This window comes from Microcaecilia unicolor, chromosome 3 (assembly GCF_901765095.1).
Source record: "Microcaecilia unicolor chromosome 3, aMicUni1.1, whole genome shotgun sequence".
Taxonomy (NCBI): Eukaryota; Metazoa; Chordata; class Amphibia; order Gymnophiona; family Siphonopidae; genus Microcaecilia; species Microcaecilia unicolor.
Window position 1 is genome coordinate 229681984 of NC_044033.1, and position 27206 is coordinate 229709189.

At 45.7% G+C, this 27206-nt stretch overlaps 1 pseudogene; it reads left to right on the plus strand.

The window, feature by feature from the left end:
- Positions 1-27206, plus strand: part of LOC115466352 — a 168929-nt pseudogene that overhangs the window by 84764 nt on the left and 56959 nt on the right.

The following is a 27206-nucleotide window of genomic DNA, read 5'->3' on the forward strand; positions in this document are numbered from 1 at the left end:
TAACTGGTCAATATTTAAACATCTCAATCAGTATTTCCTTTAAATGGTGGTTCTGGTGTTTAAAACTACCTGAATATTCCTGGCCATTATCCATATAGGAAGGAATTCAATAAAAGGCACCAAATATTCAGCATCAAAAAAATTCAGCTCTAAGTACTAGGTTATAAAGGGAGCGTGCCTATTATAAAATAGCATTCGGTGTGGATCCAGCGCCTAATTTTTTGGGCAGGTGTAAATGTCAGTGCACAACAGGTTTGCTGTGGGTGAATTCTGTAATTCCACTTGCAACATTTTGGAATGCCTCTAGCATGCCCCCCTGGCTATGCCCCCTATTTAGGTACACGCTATGAGAGTTAGGTGCCAAGTCTTACAGAATAGCACATAGCCATTTGCCAATTGACTTTTGGCGCCCAATTATTGCTAGTTGAGGGCTTGTTGATCAATTTTGGTGTGCAATTTTAGGTGCCATGCAATGACACTGTTAATCTGGATAACTTAGAAGAGCTTTCCTGCACTCTGCTCTATGTAAACTCTAACAAATTTGAAAATGAAAATGCATGCATACTGACACTTTGAAAATTCCCCATGGAAACAGCCACATTTTTATGTCTAGAAAAAGCGAAGGGGCAAAAGCAGACCTGGCTCTTATGTTTACCAGCACTATTGAGCCACTAAACAGATACTGTGGGTTATTCATTTAAAATTAGAGCTGCTGAATAGCAGTCCTAACTGTAAATGGGTAGTCGGGGAAGTGATTGCCAGTCAGGCATATATTCATTGGCACTAATTAAACAGGGAGTACTGCTGAATATGGTGGTTATTTTAGAAGCTCTATTTGTGTTAAGGACATCTGAAAACCATCCATATTGCATAGATGTCCAAATACAGATTTTTATAAAGCCAGAATATGGACGTCTATGACTGCAGTACATCCATATGACAAGGGGAAGTGGTCTAGGTGCATTTGATTGGGACTAGGGAGGGGCCAAAATATGTATGTCTAGCTCTTATTACAGGAAAGCAAAGGATGTCCATGATCAAAAAGACGGATGTCTGTATTTAGACTTGGAACTTGGCATCCAGGTTCTGACTTTCATTGGTAACCAATGTAATTTAGACAATAGTGGGGATGCCCTATCTAATTTTGAAGCTTTGCATTTGAGTCTAGCAGCAGTATTTAGGGTAGTTTGAACTTTCTTGATGAGGGATTCCTTATTCCCTAAATAGATTGAATTGCAGTAATCCTATTGTGAAATGACTAATGTTTGTACATGGGAACGATAAGTAGAAAACGGGAAGAAAGATCTGATTCTTTTCAGCTTGTTAATTTGAGGAGTAAGAATCATCTTTATGGTGTCCAGTCTGCCCCACCATGAAAGATGTAGTGGAGATCATTTCTGCGTTGCCTCTTGTGATTTTAGTTGTGTTATGTTCAATAGTTTATATGGGGTATTTGTTAACCATATTCCTAAATATTTTAGTTGTAAGGGAGACCAATGAAAATTTGCCGTACCTATATCAATAAGAGTGGTACTCTTATTCAGGGGCATTACTTCAGATTTGTCTCAATTTATCTTATATCCAGAAAATTTAGAAAAAGTATCTACTGTGTTGACTAATTCTGCTATAGAGCAATTTGGTTCAGATAGCAAAAACATAGTAACATAGTAGATGACTGCAGAAAAAGACCTGCGCGGTCCATCCAGTCTGCCCAACAAGATAAACTCACATGTGCTACTTTTTGTGTATACCTTACCTTGATTTGTACCTGTCCTTTTCCGGGCACAGACCGTATAAGTCTGCCCAGCACTATCCCCGCCTCCCAACCACCAGCCCCGCCTCCCACCACCGGTTCTGGCACAGACCGTATAAGTCTGCCCAGCACTATCCCCGCCTTCAAACCACCAGTCCTGCCTCCCACCATCGGCTCTGGCAAAGACGGTATAAGTCTGCCCAGCACCATCTCCGTCTCCCGCCACCGGCTTTGCTACCCAATCTCGTCTAAGCTCCTTAGGATCCATTCCTTCTGAGCAGAATTCCTTTATGTTTATCCCACGCATGTTTGAATTCCGTTACCGTTTTCGTTTCCACCACCTCCCGCGGGAGGGCATTCCAAGCATCCACCACTCTCCACTTGGTAAGTGAAGATGACTTAAAAATCGGAGGGAGGGGGCCTGGAAACGGAAGGGAGGGACGGAGGGGGGACCCTGAAACACAGAGGGAGGGATGGACTGTGAAACTCGGAGGGAAGGGGATGACCCTGGAACCTGGGAGGAAGGGGGGGCGACCCTGCCACACACTTTCAATCTCACACACACACAAAAACTCTCACAGACACTCACACCCAGTCTCACTCACTGTCACACACACACTTGCACATTCACTCTCAAACATACACACTCCAAGGAAAACCTTGCTAGCACCCGTTTCATTTCTTCCAGAAACGGGCCTTTTTTTAAACTTGTTTTTATATTTAAATCTTTTTATTGACTGAAAGGTCAATACATATGAACAGGAAACATCAACTTGTACACAAATCTTATACAAGAACATCAGTCAGCATTTCACAGTCAATGAAATTTCTTTTTATCCCCAGACACCCCAACCCCGTTTCTTATCCCTCTGCCTTAAATCTGTTTATATTTAACCATTGCAGTTGATATTGACAGAGACCACACATACTATTTCAGAGCGTATAATAATAAACAATCTTATATCATGGAGTTGTCAAGTTTCGCTTCACATTCCACAATGAATCATAGAGTAACTCTTTGATCCGCAATTAACCCCTTTCTCCTACCTCTCCCAGTTATCAAACCCTCCCTCCCTGCCCTCCCTTCCCTTCAAAATCTAGGATACTTTCTGACAGTCTGAATACAAGCTGTTGTCACTAAAAGTTCAACAGGTAACTCTTTGAAGCATGTGGTAATGTCTGTATAAATGGGTTCCATTTCTTTAGGAATTGCTGCAAGTCTGATTCTGGCCTGCCTTGACACATCTGTCTTTCCAAACGCATTAATGCCACCATTTTCATTCTCCACACCTGTGCTGAGGGACCATCTGGGGAAAGCCAATCTACAAGAATTGTTGCCTTCGCTATGACTATGGCCCGGTTTATGAATGCAATGCAGCCTCCTGGGACCGGGGCATTCACCTCAGGATTACCAAATAGCAGCAACGGGGAATATCGCCAATCTATAGCCCACAATTTAGAGACTTGTCTCAGAATGATCTTCCAAAATTCCTCCACCTGTACACAGAGCCAGAACATATGCCCCAAAGTCGCTCCCTCCTTCCCACACTTGGGGCATTCTCCGTCTGGGGAGGCTCCCATGTGAAACGCTCGCCGTGGGGGAATGTGTAGTCTGAGGGCAAATCGATACTGCATCTCCCAATGTGCTGATAATAAGGAGGATCGTTGGATTGTCAGGACATGTCTTTTGAACATGTCAGACGTTACTGTGATATTCAAGTCACTCTCCCATCCCCCAGCATATTTATCATAGTCCAATTCCAGCTTATGATCTTTGATGTGTCTGTGATGGTATTTCAAAGGCACTTTCTGTTGAGAGTTGAATGAGAATGCCTCTGCCACTTCCACTTGGACATCTTCTGTTAGGTCTTCCCATTCCAGGCTAGACACATAATGCTGTAGCTGCCAATAGTGGAAATAGTCTTTCGGAGTTATCAGCTTTGACCTTTGAAGATCTGTAGATGATTTTAGTTTCCCTTCCTCTGTTAGTATTTGTTGAAGGTAGATTATTCCTTGGTCTTCCCATCGTTTAAACATCGTGTATAAATCTCCGGGAGGGAAGTCTGGATTCCCCTTCAATGTCAAGTATGGAGTAGTTTTATAAGAGAATTGATGCATTCTGCAAATCCACTTCCAGGTTTTTTGCGCAGTCTGTAAAATGTTAGTGGCCGCCAAAACTGGGAATGTTCTCTTACCCAAACCATGAAGGGCACTACTGAAGTGGAAGGGTTTTAATAAGTTTTTCTCCATTTGAGTCGCTGAAAAATCTGATGTGTTACGGAACCAGTCATTGATGTGTCTCATTGCACAGGCCACCGTCATATGCCGCATGCTCAGCACTCCCATTCCCCCATATTCTTTTGGTATCTCCATCACTGACTGAGGCAGTCGCGGTCTTCTCCCCTGCCAGAGGAATTTCTTTAGCATTACATTCAACTGCTTTTCATCTTTACTAGAAAGGTATAATGGCAAAACTTGAAAGATATACAGCCAGCGTGGCACTATCATCATGTTATACAACGCTATGCGTCCCGAGAGAGAGAGAGGTAGCCCCTGCCAATGACCCAGCCTTGTTGCTGTTTCAGTCAGCAGTTTTTGAATGTTCAGATTATAGAGTTGGGATAAGTCGCTCGGGATCTGTACCCCCAGATATTTGATGGCGCCTGCCGCTCTACGTAATGGGAATTTAAATCTCTTCATGTCATCGGGGCTGGACTGGATGTGCATAACACTAGATTTCTCTAAATTGACTTTAAAGCCTGAGAGTTTACCAAATTGGGAGACCCTGTTTATCAGCACACTCAGTGACGTTGTTGGTTTAGAGGTCATTATCAATAAGTCGTCTGCAAACGCTAATGCTTTCACTGTCTCTCCCCCTACCTCTACCCCAGCTATCTCCCTTTCTAGTTTCAGGCTCCTCAGCAGTGGTTCTATCGAGAGGAGGAAGAGGGCCGGAGATAATGGACAGCCCTGCCTCGTGCCCCTTGCTATAGAAAATTGTGCTGTTCTTGAGCCATTAATCAGTACTGCGGCTGTGGGACCCGAGTATAACGATTGAATCGCCTGATATGCCCATCCCTTGACACCTATGTGTTGTAGCACTGCAAACATGTACTCCCATTCCACTCTGTCGAACGCCTTCTCGGCATCCAGACTCACCAAGACCGCCTTTGTTTCTGTACAACTACATTGTCCCATTGCCATAAGTAGACGCCTCACATTTACTGCGGCATGTCTATTTCGTACAAAACCCACTTGCTCTGGATCTATTAATGTCGGCAACACTCTCTGAATTCTGTTTGCTAGAAGCTTGGCCATGATTTTTGTATCCACATTGATTAGTGATATGGGCCTGTAGGAGTCTGCCTGCGTTTCTTTCCTTCCTGGCTTTAAAAGTAATGTGATTAACGCTTCATTAGCATAGAGTGGGAACTCTCCCAGATCCACCACCTCTTCGTAATATGAGAGCAGAGGTCTTATTATCTGCTGGGTTAACATTTGGTAGAATGCACTAGAGAACCCATCTGGCCCCGGAGCCGAGTGTTTAGGCATCGTTTTAATTATGTCTTGTAGCTCCTTCCCTGTTATTGGTGAATTGAGTTCCTCTAACTCCATCTCACCAAGTTTGTTTAGCCCTGCCTGCTCTAGATACTGATTAATAGAGTCTGTAGAGTGGGGCATGGGCGTAGAGTATAAGTCTTGATAGAAATCTCGAAACACCTTCGCTACCTTGTCTCTTTGGTTTTGAATATGGCCCTCCTTATCCTTGACCGCCACTATTACTCTGCTTCCTCCCCAGGTTTTTATTACACGTGCTAACATGCCTCCCGATTTGTTCCCAAAACGTTGTAACCGATATTTCCTACGTATTAATGCCCTAGAGGCTCGATCTTGTAGGAGGGAATCTAACGCTATTCTGGCTGACTGCATTTGTTCTTTGAAATGTGTGTTGGGATTATTAATGTACCTGCGCTTTGCTTTTTGGAGTCTTTTTTCTAGGTTGGTGATTGCTCTAGTGATTCGCCTTTCTCTTTTTGCTGTGAAGGCTATAATTGCCCCTCTTAATACTGCTTTAGCTGCTTGCCAAAACAAGGATGGCTGGCTTTTGTGGACTGCATTAAATTTTTCATATTCCTCCCAGCTATCTTGTATGTATCGTTTGAATTCAGTATCTGCGGCTAAGTATGTTGGGAAGCGCCACCCCGCCCCGGCTCCAGATGACCCTGGATCTGTCAAGTCAATCCATGTCATCGCGTGATCTGAGACCTCTTCTGGCCCTATTACTGCGTCTGCTACCATATGAAACATGTTTTGATCTACCAGTATGTAATCTATCCTTGACCAGCTGCCATGTGCCCGTGATAAATGAGTATAGTCTCGTGAGTCTGGATGTAGAGTCCGCCACGCATCTACCAAATTTAGTGATTGCATGAATTGTGGAAGGGCTCTCGATCTCATTCCTCCCCTGCTGGCCCGTCTAGGTGTTGAACAATCTAATGTTGGATCTGCTACGAGATTAAAGTCTCCCATTATAATTAGGGGGATAGTTTTGCGGATGAGACATCTTTGGGCCACCCGCTCATAGAATGATTTGTCAAATAGATTTGGCCCATACAGTGCTACCAGCGTATATTCGCGATGTTGAATCCATAGGTGAATCAGCAGATATCTCCCCTGAGTGTCTCTTTCTATAACTTCCGATTTGGCCACTAATCCCTTGCGGATCAGAATAGCTATTCCTTTACTCCTCCCCTCAGCTGGAATCGCATGTACTTCTCCTACCCACGCCCGCTTCAGTTTCTGATGTTCCTCTGTATTGAGGCGGGTTTCCTGCAAGCAGGCTACATCCGCTCTATGTTTTTTAAGGGCTGCTAGAATTTTTGTTCTTTTGATTGGGGATGAAATACCCCCCACATTCCAAGTAAGGAACCGAACTAAATTGTGCTTAGTCATTACTATGTCCGGTTGTCGAGTAGCGGTGAAATTTTTTGTTTGTGAGGAACCCCGGGGCCCAGCTCCACCCGTGTTCCTTCCTGTCTGTCCACATGACTCCAGTGACCTGTTCTGTTGCCCTTCCCCTTTCTATGTGTCCAACAGCGCGATGATCTCTATATATGTCCCAGAAAGTCCTACATTTAACTTTCCACAATGTGATTTTCCGGATTTAATTTGTGATGTGCTATCTCTCACTGTTACCAATAACCTACCCTTCAATTATGGGCTGCTCATGTCTTTGTCAGTGGGCAAACTTACAAAATCAGCAAGGGATCAAATACTTATTTCCACCACTGTAGGTAGATAGGTAGGTCAGAGCAGACGTTAGGACACCCCCCCATATTGGTTTGTGCTTTCACCCGGGGCGGTCCGCCCCCACAGGAACCAGCCCAATGCAGCACGAGGAGGCCTCCCACGTAGGGAAAAAAAAACTTTCCCATCCCTGCTGAAACAACCGGCTCGCAAAACTGGTCAAAAATTAACAACTGGCTCTGTAGAGCCGGTGCGAGCCGGCTCCAGCACACCACTGCCTATGAGACAGATGAGTTTACTGTAACATTACTACATCAGGATTTTTTCTTAAGATACAAAGATATTTTTTTCTTTTCACAGGGTGATTGAGACCATTGACATTAATGGATATCAATTTCAAGTTAGTCATTCGAATAAGAGCAAATAAAAAATTCTGAAACTGTGTATAGCATGTACCTTAAAATGAAAATATAAACTAATAAAAAGCAGATCTAGAAAAAGATCTACCACCTGAAAACAACAGGTTTATGAAGCATGATAAGCAGAAGCATAGGGTGAGATACTCTGCTGGTGACAGAGTATAATAGCAGGGAAAGCAAAACCCTGTATTTCAAATGTGAATATGTAGGGCCCTGATTACTAAGGCGCGTTAGCCTTTTTAACTGTGTAGTTGCCTATAGGAATATTGTAGGCACGTACAAGGTTAACACGTGTACATGGTTAACACGTGTTAAAAATCCTAACATACCTATAATGCAGCTTAGTAAAAAAACAGGGCCCTTAGTGTTCCATACTGAAGAGGGCCATTGGTTCTGATCCTTCATAGATCTTATAATCAGAAGTATAAAAAGAGTATCAGTGAAGTAATTCTTTATCTCTTGTATCCTGCCAACAACTCCCACTATCAGAGGTTGAAAGTGGGTAACAAAATTTTAAAAATAAAAAAACAGAAAATAAAGAATAAATCAGTTAAGACAGAAAACATTTTAACAGGTAGATCATAAGATTCTTACGAAATTGCAGATTAAAAGAACTTCAAAGTTCAATAGGAAGAGTAAGCCAAAATTGAGGGGCTAAATAGCAAAAAGACATTTCCAAAATGTTCTTATATTTTACACCTAGAAAAGATGGCAGTAACAATTGCAATGGATCTCTACATTGAGATGAGCCACGAACATAAGGGAAAGAAATCAGAAAATAGTCTGGAGACTAGCCATTGAATGTTTTAAAAAAACAAGAACAAGCTAGCTTAAACATGTTACGTCCCTCACCTGTTCGACGCTCCTCCCGACTAAGTCATTCCGCAGCTCCGTCCAAAAGGGACAAGGTTCAGTCTTAGGAGGGTCTGTTTCAGTTTCCTAAGTCTGGCAGCCGTCATCCGGCTTGGAGCAAAGGCAGCAGCCATCTTGGCTAGCTCAGGAGGGGGCAGCCATCTTGTATAAACGAGAACAGGAAGGAACTCCATATTTGGTCTTGGGAGGATCTCCTATGGGGGCAGCCATGTTGGATTCACCTGAGTTTGGTTTGCTCTGATTACTTCACTATTTAAAGCACTGCCTCCAGGCCTTCATTGCTTCGGCCTCAATTGTTCAGAGGAGTTGCTGTGGGAGTGCTGTTCACTGACTATTCTTCTGGTCCTGTTTACCTGTGCACTGGACCTTGGCTAGTTTTCTCGGATTACGCTTGTTTGCTGCCTGCCTTGACCCTGGACTGATTTTGACTATTCTTTGCCTGTCGGAGTACTGGTTCTGGACTGTGTCTGTTCCCTGCCATCCTGGTCAGCGGCTGTGCAACCCCGCCGGTTCCAGAAGTCCTGGTGGCCGCCTGCAGCTGGGAGCTCAACTCCCGGTGAACGGTGGTCGCTATCCAGGTGAAGCTAGGGGTTGTCTGGCTGCCTGACTGAGTGCGGTAGCACTCCATCTCTGCCGTGCTCTGTCGTGCACAAGGGCTCACTACTACCGGGTCATAACAAAATAAAGCTCAACAATGAATAGGAAGCCAATGCAAAGATATCAAAGCAGCAGTAGAATCATGAACAGAAATAATTTCAAGTAATATTTAGAATCTCCTCATCTAGTATAATTTTTAAAAATGCCAATAATAGATAAACTAAACCATGGTAGAGAATTCAAAGCATGTGAATATTATAGAATTCAGTCCCATTATAAACAGAATTGGTGTCCCATAATATATATTACCTTCATATATATTATTTATGTCTGGGCTAAACAAAATAAGACCACAATTTAAAAATGGCAAAAGACTACTAAACAGTTCAGTCTCAATTATACACAGTGGTATTGTTATGTGATGTATATTGTTTCACATCTTTATCATCAGATTCTTTCCAGGTTTGTTTTCTTTTAGAAAAGCTTTCCCTCGATATGTAAACTAACGGCTCCTGGTTGGTTAAATAGCAATTAGCCGCCTAACCACAGATATTCAGCAGGAGATAACTGGTTAGCTCCTGGCTAGCCACTAACCGGTTATATCAAGCAACATAGCCAGTTAGGTGCAGATATTTAGCGCAGCACCAGCTATGTTGAGGGGTCAAAATAGGCCACTGAAATATCAAGACTTTCTTTGACTGCTAAAATGTTAACTGGTTGGTGCTGAATATCGGCATAGCCGGTTAACACGTCACTGCCAAAAAATCCCTGGATATTGAATGCCGGTCAAACAGCCCAACATAGACTATCTGGGCTCAGCTTATGCGGGCTGCCTCCTGCAGTATGAATATCGGCCTTCGTGAGTCATTGTATGATTATTTACTGTGGCTGAAAACTATTCCAGTTCTTAAGTCAATCATTAGATATGTTAATAGCTGGGTGGCTGGTGGGTGTGACGATCACTTGGTGATTTGCCTGGACCTCATGCACAATATACAACATTTTAGTGTGTGTAGAGGAAAAGCTGGTTATCATAATGTATGTACATTCTAGTGCCAGTAATGCTGCATCACTGATTCTTCCCACTTTTGTTCTCTTGTAGAAATGCTCACTGAAGATAAGAGTAAGTACTTTTCTATGTATTTTCTATGGCTGAAATAATAACACTTCTTAAGTCAACGGTCTGTCCCATTCTTGGGATATATCATCTCCTCGAATGGCCTCCAAATGGACCCTGCTAAACTCCGAGCCATTCGAGATTGGCCCGTGCCCAGTGGTGTGCTGGAGCCGGCTCGCACCAGCTCGCAAGAGCCACTTGTTAAATTTTGACAGCTCTTGCGAGCCGGTTGTTCTTCAGGGCGAGCCGGCTCCATTGCATGAGGTAAGCATGGCAGGAGGGCGCCATCACAGGCCATGCTTACCTCCCCTCCCGCTCCCAAACATGTCCAGCGATGACCTTCGCCCCCACCCTCCCCTCCCGCTCCCATCTGTCAGTTTCTATTACCTCCCTTGAAGCGCCGCCTTATTTAAAGTCCTGCTGCCCGTCTCCAGCCTTCCCTGCTTGCTTCTGATGAGTTCGTGCCCTTAGTCCCGCCTTCTGATGTCATTCTGACGTAATTTTCTTTTTCCGCGGAGGTGGGACTGAGGGAACGAACGAACTCATCAGAAGCAAGCAGGGAAGGCTAGAGATGGGCCAGCAGGGCTTTGAATAACGTGGTGCTTTGATGGAGGTAATAGAAAAAGATGGGTGGGAGCGGGAGGGGAGGGTGGGGGCGATGGAGAATCACTAGACATGGATGGGAACGGGAGGGCAGGGGAGGGAGGAGAATCGCTGGGTATGGCTGGGTAGAGGGGGGCAGGGGAGAGAATTGCTGGGCATGGATGGGTAGAGGGGAGTAGGGAAGAGAATTGCTGGCCATGGATGGGTAGAGGGGAGCAGGGGAGCGAATTGCTGGGCATGGATGGGTAGAGGGGGGCAGGGGAGAGAATTGCTGGGCATGGATGGGTTGAGGGGGGCAGGGGAGAGAATTGCTGGGCATGGATGGGTAGAGGGGGGCAGAGGAGAGAAGAGAGTTTCAAGACATGGATGGAGGGGAGGGCAAGAGAAATTCTGGACATGGATGGAGGGGCGGGGAGGGAGAGAGAAGAAATGCTGGACATGGAGGGAAGATAGAGGAAGGAGATTAGATGAGGGGAAAGGAAGTGACGAGAGAAACTGCACATGGATGGAGAAAATAAGCAGAAGCTGGATCCACTGTACAGTCAAGTCTGCGGAGGACCAGAAATGAAGGAGAAAGGAGGAAAGAAAAGAAATAAATAGAAAGAAAGCCCTGGAAACGGAGTCAAGGGAACAGATAGAGAGCAGCAGAATCAGATACTGGGCCAGCATGATCAGAGAAACAAAGTCACCAGACAACAAAGGTAGAAAAAAATTGTATTTTCATTATAGTGTTTGGAATATGTCCACTTTGAGAATCAGGTGCTGAACGTTAAAAGTTAATATTTATTTACTTATTTATGGCATTTTATCCCATATTAAACATGAATTAGATTGGAACCTGGGATCATTTAATTTTTTTTTCCTGGAGAGAGTAATGCATTGCCACCCCCCGGCTATAGCCAGCTCTGCAATTTTGGGGGGGGGGGGGTGCAGAGGTGGATGGGGGCGCAGTGGTGGACGGGGGGGGCGCCGAGGTGGACAGGAGGGGGGTGCGCCGAGTTAGACCGAGGAGAGAGCCTGTTGTTAAAAATTTACCAGCCCACCACTGCCCGTGCCCCAGGGTCTCCGGCCTTGCAACGATTTGTGGGCTTTGCTAACTACTACCGGCAGTTCATCCATCGATACTCCATCATCACTGCCCCTCTCACTGCATTGACCAGGAAGGGGGCAGATGTGAGTAACTGGACACTGGAAGCCCTAGACGCCTTCACCACCCTTACACGAGCTTTTCTGTCCGCCCCAGTACTCCGAAGTCCTGATGTTAAAAGACCGTTCGTTATGGAGGTTGATGCCTCTTCCCTCAGGGCAGGGGCTCTCCTTTCTCAAGCCTCAGAGTCTGGCAAACATCACCCCTGTTTTTTCTTCTCTCAAAAAATTTTCTCCGGCCGAACAAAATTATACCGTCAGAGACCGGGAACTGTTGGCACTTAAATTGGCTTTTTAAGAATAACGCTACCTCCTGGAAGGTGCTTTGCACCCCACACGGTAATCACAGATCACAAAAATCTTCTATACCTTTAGGAAGCCAAAAGGTTGAACCCAAGGCATGCTGGTCATTATTCTTTGCCCGTTTTAACTTCCACCTGGTGTTCCGACCGGCCAAGAAAAATATGCAAGCTGATGCCCTATTCAGGGCCTTCAACCCTTCTGAAGAACCCGAAGAGTGTTACCCCATGCTCAATGCTGCCTGCATTGCCTCCACAACCTTGGTCTCGCCCAAATCAACGAGAACTTCCGTGCCACCTCAAACCAGGAAGAAAGTCCTCAAATGGGGACACTCCTCCACTTTTGCGGGTCACCCTGGTTTCCGTATGACTTTTCATTTAATATCTCAGTATTATTTGTGGCCTCGCATTGCTCAAGATTTTGTTTCTACTTGTCCCACTTGCGCCCGGAACAAGTTCCCTCCTGGCAAGCCGTGGGGACTCCTGCAGCCTTTACCAGTTCCACAACTCCCATGGCAGAAAATATCAATGGATTTTGTTACTGAGCTCCCTGAATCCCAAGGGTACACAGTCATTTAGGTAGTGGTGGACCGATTTTCATGGATGGCCCATTTTATTTATTTAGATTTGGTCACACCTTTTTAAGTAGTAGCTCAAGGTAAGTTACATTCAGGTACTCTGGATATTTCTCTGTCCCAGGAGGGCTCACAATCTAAGTTTGTACCTGAGGCAATGGAAGGTTAAGTGACTTGCCCAAGATCACAAGGAGCAGCAGTGGGATTTGAACGGGCCACCTCTGGATTGCAAGACCAGTGCACTAGGCCACTCCTCCATTATGAAGGCCCTTCCTTCTGCTGCCACCCTTGCCATGGCCTTTATCCAACACATTTTCCACTTACTTGGTCTCCCTCTGCGGATCATTAGTGATTGGGGCTCTCAATTCACGTCAAGGTTCTGGAGAGCCCTGTGCTCTACCTTCAAGATTACCACTCACTTTTCGTCTGCCTACCACCCACAGACCAATGGCCTTGTGGAACGGGTCAATCAAACTCTCAAGGCCTTCCTATGGATGTACACTAACAGTTGACAGGATGACTGGTCCCCATTGCTACCCTGGGCAGAATTCGCCTATAACAGCAGTTTTCATACTGCCTCTCATACCTCGCCATTTTTTACAGTGTATGGATGCCATCCTCATCTGCTGCTTCCAATCCCTCAGACACAAGCCTCACCTCTGCTCCACCGGACTTTCACTGATATTCAGGATATCTGGGCCAAGGTCCAGCAACATCTTCAGCGAGCCTCGGCTAAGTACAAGCTCTTCGTGGATCGAAAAAGACAAACTGTGCCAGTTTTTCAACCTGGACAGAAGGTCTGGCTCAGCACCAAATACTTGAGGCTTCGCCTACCCTCCAAGTTTGCTCCCCAATTCATATGGCCATTTCCAGTACAATCTCGGGTGGGGGCAGTCACTTACCATTTTCAGTTACCAGCTAACCTCAAGGTTCACAACGCCTTCCATGTAGCCCTGCTTAAACCATTTTTAACTTCCAGATGGCATCCGGGACCCAAGAAGATAATCATTCCTGATTCCGAGCCTGACCCTGAATTTGAGGTAGAGGAAATTCTAGACTCCAAGTGTCAGAGAGGACAAATACTTTATCTGCTATCCTGGAAACATTTTGGCCTGGAGGACAATTCCTGACCTGATTCGCAATTTCCATAACAGCTACTGTACTGCTATGGATTTACAGCCTGTCTCACTAACACAGACTACTCAATAATTACCGTGGATTCTTTTGGATTCATATTAGATAAATGAAACCTTTATTAGAGTTGCTAAAATCTACAATGATTAAGATATACACAATGATTAACTATATAAACAATCATTACATCACTGGTCTCTACATCTAAGCAATGCTAAGATTTTTTAGACCAGGAAAAGAAGCAATAATATACTATATACATACATCATCACTGGTCATTACATCATACAGGCTCTTATCAGCTGGGGGGGCCCGTTACAGCGAAAGCCAGGAGCTTTTTAGACCAGGAACAAGTCCTCTGCGCAGTACATACATTACTCACAGATGAGCTCCCACTCTGTTGTAACAAGCCCCCCTTTTTATTAGGCTTAGAGCTCATGTTCAGAGCTAGGAAAATTACAGAATGCTTCTCTGTTTAGGTAAACAAGCCATACTGTGGGAACATGGTCACATGTTTTCCAAATCCAGTTGGCCAAGCTGAACTTCCGAAAACAAGCACCATCCTCCTCTTCACATACTAAAATAGTTAGAGCTGTACCTTATCTTCTGCATTCCAAATTATTTTTGTATTTACAAGAAAAGTTACTTTCGGTCAAAGACAGAAGATTTCAGAGTTCATTACTGATCAAAGCAGGATTGAAAAGCAATCCTTTAAATCTTCCATTACAGCTACCCACTGAAACCCGGACTGTAATCCGTTGGGTTGGTCGTGAGCCCTTGGGCCCTGGCCGAGGCCAGCAGGCACCGACCCAGGCCAAGGGGAGACCGACCCACCACCGCACACCCCAGCTACACAATACCCCCTAAGCTACCCCTCCCCACAGTCCCTCAGGAAGAAGGGAAATAGGCATACAGGCAGGCCTCGCGGCCGAACCGGAACCCACGCACACAGAGCCACTCGTACGAGCCTCACGGCTGAACTGGAACCCAATCACACACAGGGAGGGGTGAAAGAACCCAGAGGGCCCCAAGATGCCAGACACGCGCTGAACACCAGCAATAGGGCAGAGGGGGAAACAAAGGACCAGAGCGGGCCACGCCCACGCAGGGGACTAGTGCAGGACAGGGGAACTAACACAGCAACCCCCCCCCCCCCACCAGGGTAGGAGCCCCAGGCAGAAGCCAGAGGAACCAGACACAAAAGGAAGGCAGAAAGCCTTTGCCTCAAACCCACTGTAGACAGAGGCACACGGAACACAAAGGGTTAAGCTTGTAGAGCCAGCAGAGAGAGAGTGCCATAAATCAACAAACAATCAGAGAGAACGCTTCCCCTCCCGAGAGGGAGTGGGGCCCATCCAACAAACACACTGGCAGAGACAGGAATACAATACACACAGTACACAAAGGGTTAAACTCACTGAGCCAGCAAGCTGGGACACTGGGAAGAGAAATCCTTAAAACAAACAAAGGAGAACGCTCTCACTTAGCCCAGAGCCCTGGAGGCTGAGCAATGCCCAGCCCCCACTAAACAAACGAGCAGCTGACCCTGATTACAGAGCTACGCGCACACACACACAGCAGCAGCTAACCCAGAGGGAAGGAAAAGAATACTCTAATACAACACAGATCCCTGTCAGAACCTAGAGCACGTTCTGAGAGAAACCTATCAGGCTTTCCTGTTACCACCAAGTAAGTAACGCAAAAGCAGAGAAACTCTTCAGCTGCAGGCTAAAGTACTATCCCCTGACGTCTGCACAACCCCTGGCAGCCAATCAGAAGAGACATCCCCCCTCCCCCTCAGCCAAACCAGCAGAATCATAACATCACCCCCCCTTCAAGGGCCCCCCTACCCCGTCCACGAGGTTTAGGTTTGTGAGGGAAAAGGCGATGGAACCGTCTGACTAGGACTGGCGTGTGGACATGAGTAGCGTCCTCCCAGGAGTTGTCTGCCGGTCCATATCCCTTCCACGCAATGAGATACTGGAGATGTCCCCGGAAGCGCCTTGCATCCAAGACATCCTGGACTTCGTATTCCCCCTGGGAGGCTGAGATGGCTGGACTAGCAGGCAACGCGGGCAAAGCCCCTTTTCTCAGAATCACAGGCTTCAGCAAGGACACATGAAAGGTGTTATGTACCCATAATGTAGGTGGTAACTTTAGCTGATAACAGACCCGATTCACTTGCCTCACAATGGGATACGGGCCCACAAATCGAGGTGCAAAGCGGGAGGAGGGAATCTTCAGATGAAGATTACGCGTGGACAACCACACCAAGTCGCCAGGCTGGAAGCGCAGTTCCACTCTGCAAGACCGATCCGCTTGGTGTTTCATACGAGCGGAGGTCACTCGCAGCGCTTTCTGAACTGATGACCAAATTGCTTGGAGCGAGGTCACCGCATCGGCCGCTGCCGGGACATCCAAGTTGGTTTTCAAGGGGGCTGGTATCCGCGGATGTCGTCCATATACGATGTAAAAGGGCGAAGCGCCCGTGGCCGAGCTCACTCGGTTGTTATGAGCGAATTCTGCCCAAGGCAGCAGCTGACTCCAGTCATTGTGGTGCTCATTGACATACATCCGCAGGAACTGCTTCAAGCATTGGTTCACTCGTTCTGTTTGGCCATTGGATTGTGGGTGATATCCCGACGAAAAGTTCAGCTTTATTTCAAGGGCCCGATTCAGGGCTCTCCAGAACTTTGAGACAAACTGTACTCCTCGATCAGAGGTAATAGATTCTGGCAGACCATGGAGAGGAAAAATAGCGCTGATGAAATACTGTGCCAGAATACCGCCGTCAGGCTTGGGTTATCCCAACCTAGCTCCGCGGCCAAGGTCCGAAACTGGATGGCGTACTCACCCAGAGAGAGTCGCCCCTGATGTAGGTTCAACAGCTGAGTTGCCGCCGAAGAGGGCTTCCCGGGTTCCTCAAAGATGAGCCGAAATTGTTTCAAGAACTCTGCCAAATTATCCAAGAGGGGATCCTTCTTCTCCCATAAGGGCGAGGCCCAGGCCAGAGCGGGGCCTGCCAGTAGAGAGATAATATAAGCCACCTTCACCCGATCCAAAGGAAAATCCCGGGCCTGCAACTCGAAGACAATTTGGCATTGATTGAGGAACCCCCGGCAGGTCTTACTGTCGCCCTTCTACCTCGGGGGCGTAGCCACCCGAATCCCTCGGCCGCATGCGTGGGAACCCGGCGGAGTAGAAGCTGGCGGGCCCTCCACAGCTCCCGTGACAGTCAGCGTGTCTACCCGTTGAGACAGTGCGTTCACGACTCCCGATACCTGTTGTAGCTGAGCATGCAATTGCTGGAGCAGCTGCATGGGGAATGGATCGGTCGAGCTCATGGCTTTTGCGTTCTGTAATCCGTTGGGTTGGTCGTGAGCCCTTGGGCCCTGGCCGAGGCCAGCAGGCGCCGACCCAGGCCAAGGGGAGACCGACCCACCACCGCACACCCCAGCTACACAATACCCCCTAAGCTATCCCTCCCCACAGTCCCTCAGGAAGAAGGGAAATAGGCATACAGGCAGGCCTCGCAGCCGAACCGGAACCCACGCACACAGAGCCACTCGTGCGAGCCTCACGGCTGAACTGGAATCCAATCACACACAGGGAGGGGTGAAAGAACCTAGAGGGCCCCAAGATGCCAGACACGCGCTGAACACCAGCAATAGGGCAGAGGGGGAAACAAAGGACCAGAGCGGGCCACGCCCACGCAGGGGACTAGCGCAGGACAGGGGAACTAACACAGCAACCCCCCCCCCCCCACCAGGGTAGGAGCCCCAGGCAGAAGCCAGAGGAACCAGACACAAAAGGAAGGCAGAACGCCTTTGCCTCAAACCCACTGTAGACAGAGGCACACGGAACACAAAGGGTTAAGCTTGTAGAGCCAGCAGAGAGAGAGAGTGCCATAAATCAACAAACAATCAGAGAGAACGCTTCCCCTCCCGAGAGGGAGTGGGGCCCATCCAACAAACACACTGGCAGAGGCAGGAATACAATACACACAGTACACAAAGAGTTAAACTCACTGAGCCAGCAAGCCGGGACACTGGGAAGAGAAATCTTTAAAACAAACAAACAAAGGAGAATGCTCTCACTCAGCCCAGAGCCCTGGAGGCTGAGCAATGCCCAGCCCCCACTAAACAAAGGAGCAGCTGACCCTGATTACAGAGCTACGCACACACACACACACACACACACAGCAGCAGCTAACCCAGAGGGAAGGAAAAGAATACTCTAATACAACACAGATCCCTGTCAGAACCTAGAGCACGTTCTGAGAGAAACCTATCAGGCTTTCCTGTTACCACCAAGTAAGTAACGCAAAAGCAGAGAAACTCTTCAGCTGCAGGCTAAAGTACTATCCCCTGACATCAGCACAACCCCTGGCAGCCAATCAGAAGAGACGTCCCCCCTCCCCCTCAGCCAAACCAGCAAAATCATAACACGGACCTAGGCAGAGGGGGGTCCTTAAGGAGGGGGTACTGTCATGTCCCCTACCTCAACGCAAGCGGCATCCTCGGGCTGCGTGGGGTCCCGTCGACACGCACACTTCACTGGCACTGCCTTCGACATGTGTGTGTAGTCCTCTCTAGGTTTGTTCAGAGAGTGGTGATTGCAGGCTCCTTAATTGCTTTGGTTCCATGCACCTGTTTCTGCTCTCTCTCTCTCTTCCAGGCTCCTTGATTACTTTGCTTCCACCCACCTGGGTCTGCTCTTCCTCTGCCTGGCTTCCCTTGCTTCTCTACTATAAGTCTTCTGGTTCCTCCTTCCCTTGCTTTTGTCCTATGGCTGTGCCCCTTCTCCTTGCTGATGTCAGATGCCAGCACTTTATCAGCTGAGCTCTCCCTGGACTCCATGCTTCGGCTTCTACTTTGGTAGGTGGTCCTAACTCTGTAGTCTGCTTCTTATCTACTGGTCCCTCGTTGCTGACTTTGCCTGTACCTGGATTACTCTCTTGCCTGCCCCCTGCCTACTGACTTGCCTGTACTTGGATTACTCTCAAGTCTGACACTACCTTTGATATTTCTTCTGTTTCACTCATCAATCATCTCATTACAGTATCATACATAATATTAGCTAAGCCTGAACAAGTAGCTTTGGATGCATTCCTTTTTAATTTCCTCAACTCCAACCAAACCTTCACCTTAGCCAGACATAATTATAATCTGTTCAAAATTTGTTGCCTTGTTGCTATCATGTAACAGGCAAATATATATATATATTTTTTTGTTACATTTGTACCCCGCACTTTCCCACTCATGACAGGCTCAATGCGGCTTACATGGAGCAATGGAGGGTTAAGTGACTTGCCCAGAGTCACAAGGAGCTGCCTGTGCTGGGAGTGTGTGTGTGTGTGTGTGTGTGTGTGTATATATATGTATATATCCATAAACTAAAATACCATGAGGCTCTTTTACTAAGCCACGGTAAAAAGTGGCTTGCGGTAGAATAAGCATGGGTTTTGGGCGTGCGCAGAAATAGTTTTCAGAGCACGTACCAAAAATGCCTTCTAAAACTTTTTTCGAAAATGGAATTGTGTCAAAACCAAAATTGCCCTGTGTCTATTTTGGGTATCTGACCTTACTGCCATCCATAGACCTAGCGGTAAAGAATCTGCATGGTAATGACCTACGTGCATCAGATGTCACTTGGCGTACATCCACTATATGCGTCTGAAAATAAAAATTATTTTTCAGATGCGCTTTGCGGACGCGCGCCAAAAATGAAATTACAGCAAAAGGCACACAGTAGTTGGGCAGTATGTTCATTTTGGTGCGTGTTGGGCGTGCATAGGCGCCTACACAGCTTAGTAAAAGGGGCCCTATCTTTCCTAATTAACCTGCTCAATGGTTTCAAATAACAAGAGGAGAAAGGAGAAACACAGAAGGCAGTGGATCAAAATATGATGTTTCATTTTTCAATAAACTAAGGTCTGAACTCTTTCAGTCATAATCACATTAAATTCAAGTAAGTTATTTTCCACAGTCATTTCCAAACTGACTACCAATGGATTGTTTCATCTTCAGATAAACCAGTCAGTTATGGGATTGGATGATTATTGTCACGTTCTACATAGAATTTTTCCTGTTAGTCAGAAGAGCCAGGATGCATCATCTTTAGACACACCCATCGGCAAACAGCTTCACTGGACGCTATGGAATAGATCCAAGAAAAGGCACTGGGATACAGTGCACTAAGCGGGGATTCTATAGAGGCCATTGCATGTGGTAATATACCTGTTAGAGCTTGCGGTAAGGAATTTTTCTGGGAGAAGGCAGTGTGTGGGCTTTGCAACATTATCTTGTTAGGGTGATCTAGGTAATACACTAAGGAGTAAATTCTATAAGTAGTGCTAAAAAGCAGCGCTGATAAAGTGATGTACTTAGTGTGATTCTTTAACAAATATGATTCCTTTATAGATTTATCTTTTATAGATTCACGCTTAGCAGTAAGGTGTGCCTATCTGTAGGTGGCTGTAATTGGAACTGTTATAAGCAGGCCTAAATACTGACATCTACATTAGGCGCACTTAGGCGTGATTCTCTATCAACACGCAAAACTCCAAGAACAAGGCCCTAACCACACCCCCACATTTTTATGTACAATACGAGTCAGGCGCAATCTGTTATAGAATTAGATATATGCTTAAATCCTAATTATTGCCAATTACTGCTGATAACTGTTAACTCCCAATTATCATTACTGATTGACTTGTTGTTCAATTAAGTTCTGTATAATCTTTATAGAATCATGCTAATCGTGTCTTTAATCGATGTCAATTTTTCAGGCACAATATATAGTTCTGTTAAGGATGGATCATTTAGTGCTTCCTATATAGGAATTGCTATGTGCTCCTGTGCTAAAATCCTAGCAGTTACTGTGTGCCAATGACTACAATAGCACACAACCTGTATAAAACATATCCTCAAAAAGAAAAACATTATATTTGCAGCTAATACCCACTAAAATCTGTGTTAACTCCAAATCCTAATGTTCTTTAGTAAGCATACTGCTAAGTAACATCTTGAGTATTAATTTAAGAATTCAGCCCTTGTAAATTTTCAGAAAGGCCAGTTTAGGAGCATATCTCTTAGTTACAAGCACACATCCTATATCAGTCCCAATGGCTTTTATTGAAAGCACTGACTCTTCTCTATTTTGATTTCCTATAGACAAGCTTTCTGAAGATGTTGGTGAGTAATTTTATATTTATTTACTATGTCTGAAAATATTCCAGTTCCTAAGAAATTTAGTAGGAATATAAATAACTAACTTGCTGGTAGATATGATGATCATGTGGTAACTAGTCTAATGCAAAAGTAGTGGACCTCACAAGACACCAAATTAAGATTTGATTAAATACCAGAGAGAAATCAGCTGTCATGATGAATGTGGGTACCAATGTCATTGGGAGATAAAGGAGACAAGATATAGAAGCTATCAGGTCAATATTTAAACATCACAATCAATATTTCCTTTAATGGTGGCTCTGGTGTTTAAAAATACCTGAATATTCCTGGCCATTATCCATATTGGAGGGAATTCAATAAATGGTACCGAAAATTCAGCACCAAAAAATTCAGCTCTTAAGTGTAATGTTATAAATTGAGCGTGCCTTTTATAGAATAGCATTCGGTGCAGATCCAGGTGTAAATGTCAGCCACCATCTTAGGTATGCTTTGGGCGAATTCTGTAATTCCACTTGCAACTTTTTGGAATGCCTCTGGCATTCCCCCTATCAAATCCGTGCTATGAGAGTTAGGCGCCAAGCCTTATAGAATAGCGTGCAGCTAGTTGCCAATTATTGCTAGTTGAGGGCTTGTTGATCGATTTTGGTGTGCATCTTTAGGTGCCATGTATAGAATACAGGGGATAATGACACCATTATCTGGATAACTTAGAAGAGCTTTCCTGCACTCTGCTCTATATAAACTCTAACAAATTTTCAAAATGAAAATGCATACATAATTTCACTTTGAAAATTCTCCAAGGAAACAGCCACATTTTTATACCTAGAAAAAGAGAATTGATCGCCAGTTAGGCATATATGCATTGACCCTAGTTAAACAGGAAGTACCTCTGAATATGGTGGTTATTTTAGAAGCTCTATTTGTGTTTTGGACATCTGAAAAACAGCATTTAAGTACATAAGTATTGCCGTACTGGGACAGACCGAAGGTTCATCAAGCCCTGCATCTTGTTTTCAACAGTGAACAATTCAGGTCGCAAGTACCTGGCAAGATCCCAAAACAGTACAATATATTTTATGCTGCTTATCCTAGAAATAAGCAGTGGATTTTCCCCAAGTCTTTTTAATAATGGCTTATGGATTTTTCTTCTAGAAAGCTATCCTAACCTTTTTAAAACCCCGCTAAGCTAACTGCTTTTACTACATTCTTTGGCAACAAATTCCAGTGTTTAATTATATGCTAAGTGAAGAAATATTTTCTTCGATTCATTTTAAATTTACTACTTTGTAGCTTCTTTGCATGCCCCCTAGTCCTAGTATTTTTTGAAAGAGTAAACAAGTAATTCATGTCTACTCATTCCATTCCACTCATTATTTTATAGGCCTCTATCATTTCTCTCTTCTGTCATCTATTCTCCAAGCTGAAGAGCCCTAGCCACTTTAGCCTTTCTTCACATCCCATTCCCTTTATAATTTTCATCGCCCTTTTCTGTACCTTTTCTAATTCCACTGTATCTTTTTTGAGATGTGGTGACCAGAATTGCACATAATTATTGAGATGAGGTTCCACCATGGAGCGATACAAAGGCATTATAATGTCCTCATTTTTGTTTTCCATTCCTTTCCTAAGAATACTTAACATTCTATTTGCTTTCTTAGCCCCCGTCACACATTGAGCATAGGGTTTTAATGTATCATCAGCGCTGACACCCAGATCCCTTTCCTGGTTGGTGACTCCTAATGTGGAACCTTGCATCACGTAGCTATAGTTTGAGTTCCTCTTTTCCACATGCATCACTTTGCACTTGCTCACTTTAAAGGTCCATATTGCATAGACGTCCAAATACCGATTTTATAAAGCCAGAATATGGACGTCTACAACTGCAGTACATCCATACGACAAGGGGAAGTGGTCTGGGCATGTGTTGATTGGGAGTAGGGAGGGGCCAAAATATATATGTCCACCTCTGATTTAAAGAAGGGCAAAGGATGTTCATGATCAAAAAGATAGACATCTGTATTTAGACTTGGAACTTGGCATTCAGGTTACTGAAAGGTGCTTTGATTGAGCAATCCTCCACTGGTTGGAGTAAGGGAAGTCACAACAAGTATTTTTCTTTCCCTGGGGGGCTCACAATTTTAAGAAAAAAGGAAAATAAATTACAAATACCTACAGTGGGATTTGCACCAGCAACATCTTGTTCCCTCCAGTTTTTTGGCCTTGTCTGCTGACTGATGTAACCATTACGCTATTCATTCATGCAGATGTTTGTTACATTCAGTGCTTTATTTGTGCTGGTACGCAACGGTACGGCGCACCGGCACCTTTTTTTTTTTGCTCCCCCCCTCCCGGCGACCCTCCCACCCGGTGAATCCTGCACTTCCTCTGCCTGCATCCGCAATCTTTGCCGGACCCCACTGCCCCTCCCATCCTGTGTTATCCCATCTCTTCTTGCCCCTTTCATGCACCCACCTTGCAGCACCATATCCCTCCCATTCCACTTTGCCTGCTGTGCGCTAAAAAACAAGCATGGCAGAAGCGCGAGACCGTGGCTCTCTGCCTGCTGCTACTGCTTCCTGTGCTGACCCAGAAGTTAACCTCACACAAGAAACAGTAGCGGCGCCAGCAGGCAGAGAGCCACGGTCCCGCGCTTCTGCCATGCTTGTTTTTTAGCGCACAGCAAGCAAAATGGAATGGGAGGGATATGGTGCTGCAAGGTGGGTGCATGAAAGGGGCAGGAAGAGATGGGATAACACAGGATGGGAGGGGCAGTGGGGTCCGGAAAAAATTGCTGTTGCGGGACAGACGCGAGGCACCGCTCCGCTTTGTTGATTTTTTTAAAGGTTGGGTCATCACAGTGCTGGGTGGCAAAGGAAGAGGGTCGGCAGCACGGAGCTGATAGGCAGATGGGGACTGGGTCGGGGACGGGGGCTCAGATGGGTATGGGTGGCTGCAGGGAGGGGGAGCAGGGAAACGAGGATAGTCGCTGGACATGGGTGGATGGCAGGGGAGGGCAGGGGGGACAGGAGGGTCACTGGACATGGGTGGATGGAAGGGGGGACTGGGGGGTCGCTGGACATGGGTGGATGGCAGGGGGGACAGGAGGGTCGCTGAACATGGGTGGATGACAGGGGGGGTTGCTGGACATGGGTGGATGGCAGGAGAGAGCAGGGGGGACAGGAGGGTCACTGGACATGGGTGGATGGCAGGGGGGACTGGGGGGGGGTAGCTGGACATGGGTGGATGGCAGGGGGGACAGGAGGGTCACTGAACATGGGTGGATGACAGGGGGTTGCTGGACATGGGTGGATGGCAGGGGAGGGCAGGGGGGACAGGAGGGTCACTGGACATGGGTGGATGGCAGGGGGGGTTGCTGGACATGGGTGGATGGCAGGGGGGACCGGGGGGTCGCTGGACATGGGTGGATGGCAGGGGGGACGGGAGGGTTGCTGGACATGGGTGGATGGCAGGGGGGACGTGGGGGTCGCTGGACATGGGTGGATGGAGGGCAGGGGAGAGGAGGGCTGCTAGACATAGGTGGATGGAGGAGAGGGAAGGGAGAGCGAAGAAATGCTGGACATGGATGGAGGCGAGGAAAGAGTGAGGAAGGAGATGAGATGAGGGAAAAGGAAGAGAGGAGAAAAACTGCACATGGATGTAGAAAATAGGCAGAAGCTAGATCCACTGGACAGTCAAGTCTGCGGAGGACCCAGCTTTTACTTACGGATGTAGGGCAAGAAATGAAGAAGAAAAGAGGAAAGTAAAGAAATAAATGGAAAGGAAGCCCTGGAAACTGAGTTAAGAGGACAGATAGCAACAGAATCAGATACTGAGCCAGCACGATCAGAAAAACAAAGTCACCAGACAACAAAGGTAGAAAAAATCATTTTATTTTCATTTTAGTGTCTGGAATATATCCAATTTGAGAATTTACATCTGCTGTCTTATTTTGCACTGGGTATACTGGAGCTGTAACAGCTTACAGAAATTATTTATAATGAAAAAAAATCATGTTATTTTTTTCTCCTATACTAGTATAATATTTTCAATGATGTCTGTTTATATGCGCTATGGCTGGTATAAGGGGTGTGGCAAATGTGGGTGTTGCTATAATGGGGTGGAGTCATATGTGGTGACTCCGCCCACAATGAGTACCGGCACCTTTTTTTCTACAAAAAAAGCACTGGTTACATTTCATAACACGGACGTTTCTCTGATGACACAAAGAGGTCCACATCACTTGTTTTGTTTTGCCGCAATTATAGATTGGATGTTTCAGTGTGTAAAATGAATGTTCATGCTGGATGTAGCCAGCCTTGGATGTCCATTTCTCATGTATTTTACGACAGGCTAGATGTCCATATATGATGTACTGATTTGGACATCTTCTGAGCTGTACATTCTTTCTACAATCTGCCTCCAAAAGACTAAACTTATGCAGGGCCGGTCTTAGCAAGTGCGGGGCCCTATGCAGACCAATTTGGTGGGGCCCCATCCTAGCCCCACCCCACCATAGCCCCACCCCCACCATAGCCCCGCCCCCACCCTAGCTCCACCCCATTGATATGATTATTCCATTTTTAGAACATTTTTTTATTTATGAAATTTCAAATAAAGACAAATGAAGCTAAACTTGTACAAAAAACTGATTGAAATAATAAGCACAATGCTATCATGAAACCTCCCCTCCCCAGAAATTATTCAGTTCAACTCCACTACAATTAGTAGTTCCAATTCTCATAACAAAGGAGAATAAAGGAAAAATATTAAGAAAAGTTTCAGTACTTTCAAATTCCCCTATTACTCTGTAACCCATATATGCAATAAAATAAAAATGAAATGAAAAGATATACAATAAAATAAAGTGATATGTAAAATATAATGTACAATATAAAAACATATAGACCACCAAGGTATTAAAATTGTTTTAAAATAGATACCACAACTCTCTGACTCAAGAAGACTCCGACTCTGTCATCCATAATTGTCTGACAACACACAGAAAAAAAATAAGTAAAAAAAAAAAAGTCACAATTCATACCTTATACACCAATATACCAGACATACGGAAAATGCAGATTATCAACAATATGAAGCTAGCAAGGGATCATAATATCACAATTCTCATGTAGAGCCACAAAACACCCTTTTAGAGATAGTGTGTCATGATTTAGGCTCTACACCCTTTCCGATGTTTGGTGCCACTTAGTAAGGCCAACTCACAATCACTGCAAAACACTTTACACAAATGTGTGCAAAAACACACTCATAACCTTAACACACCATAAACTGCACTAATTCCAAGGACAGGACGAGCTACAACCTTATGCGTGGCGTGGAAAGGCAACTGTAATTACACCGGGCTCTAAAACACCAGTGCACAACCTAGTGAAAACAAAAAGGGCTGCAAACTATACGCTAGCAGAATACTGCACCCTCCTTGATCACACCTGAAAAACACATGAATGCAAAATACTGAACTGGAAAGTTACCTCAAGAAGTCAGACTCAGCATGCAGCAATACTACAAAAATTAAAACTTACATGAAAAATATCACAGATGCACATTTCCAAAAACTAACATATTCCAATTAATAAATCCTGAATAAAATAGTTTTTTCTACCTTTGTTGTCTGGTGACTTTGTTTTTCTGATCATGCTGGCTCAGTATCCGATTGTGCTGCTATCTGTCCTCTTAACTCCGTTTCCAGGGCTTCCTTTCCATTTACTTCTTTACTTTCCGCCTTTCTTCTTCATTTCTTGTCCTACATCCGTAAGTAAAAGCTGGGTCCTCCGCAGACTTGACTGTCCAGTGGCTCCAGCTTCTGCCTATTTTCTATATCCATGTGCACTTTTTCTCCTGTCTTCCTTTTCCCTCACCTCATCTCCTTCCTCACTCTTCCCTCGCCTCCATCCATGTCCAGCATTTCTTCTCTCTCCTCCATCCACCCATGTCCAGCGACCCTCCTGTGCCCCCTGCCCTCCACGTATGTCCAGAAACCCCCTCCCCTGCCATCCACTCCTGTCCAGCGACCCTCCTGTCCCCCCTGCTATCCATGTCCAGCAACCCCCCATCCCCTATGCCCTCCCCTGCCATCCACCCATGTCCAGCGACCCTCCTGTGCCCCCTGCCCTCCCCTGCCCTCCACCTATGTCCTGAAACCCCCTCCCCTGCCATCCACCCATGTCCAACGACCCTCCTGTGCCCCCTGCCCTCCACCTATGTCCAGAAACCCCCCTCCCCTGCCATC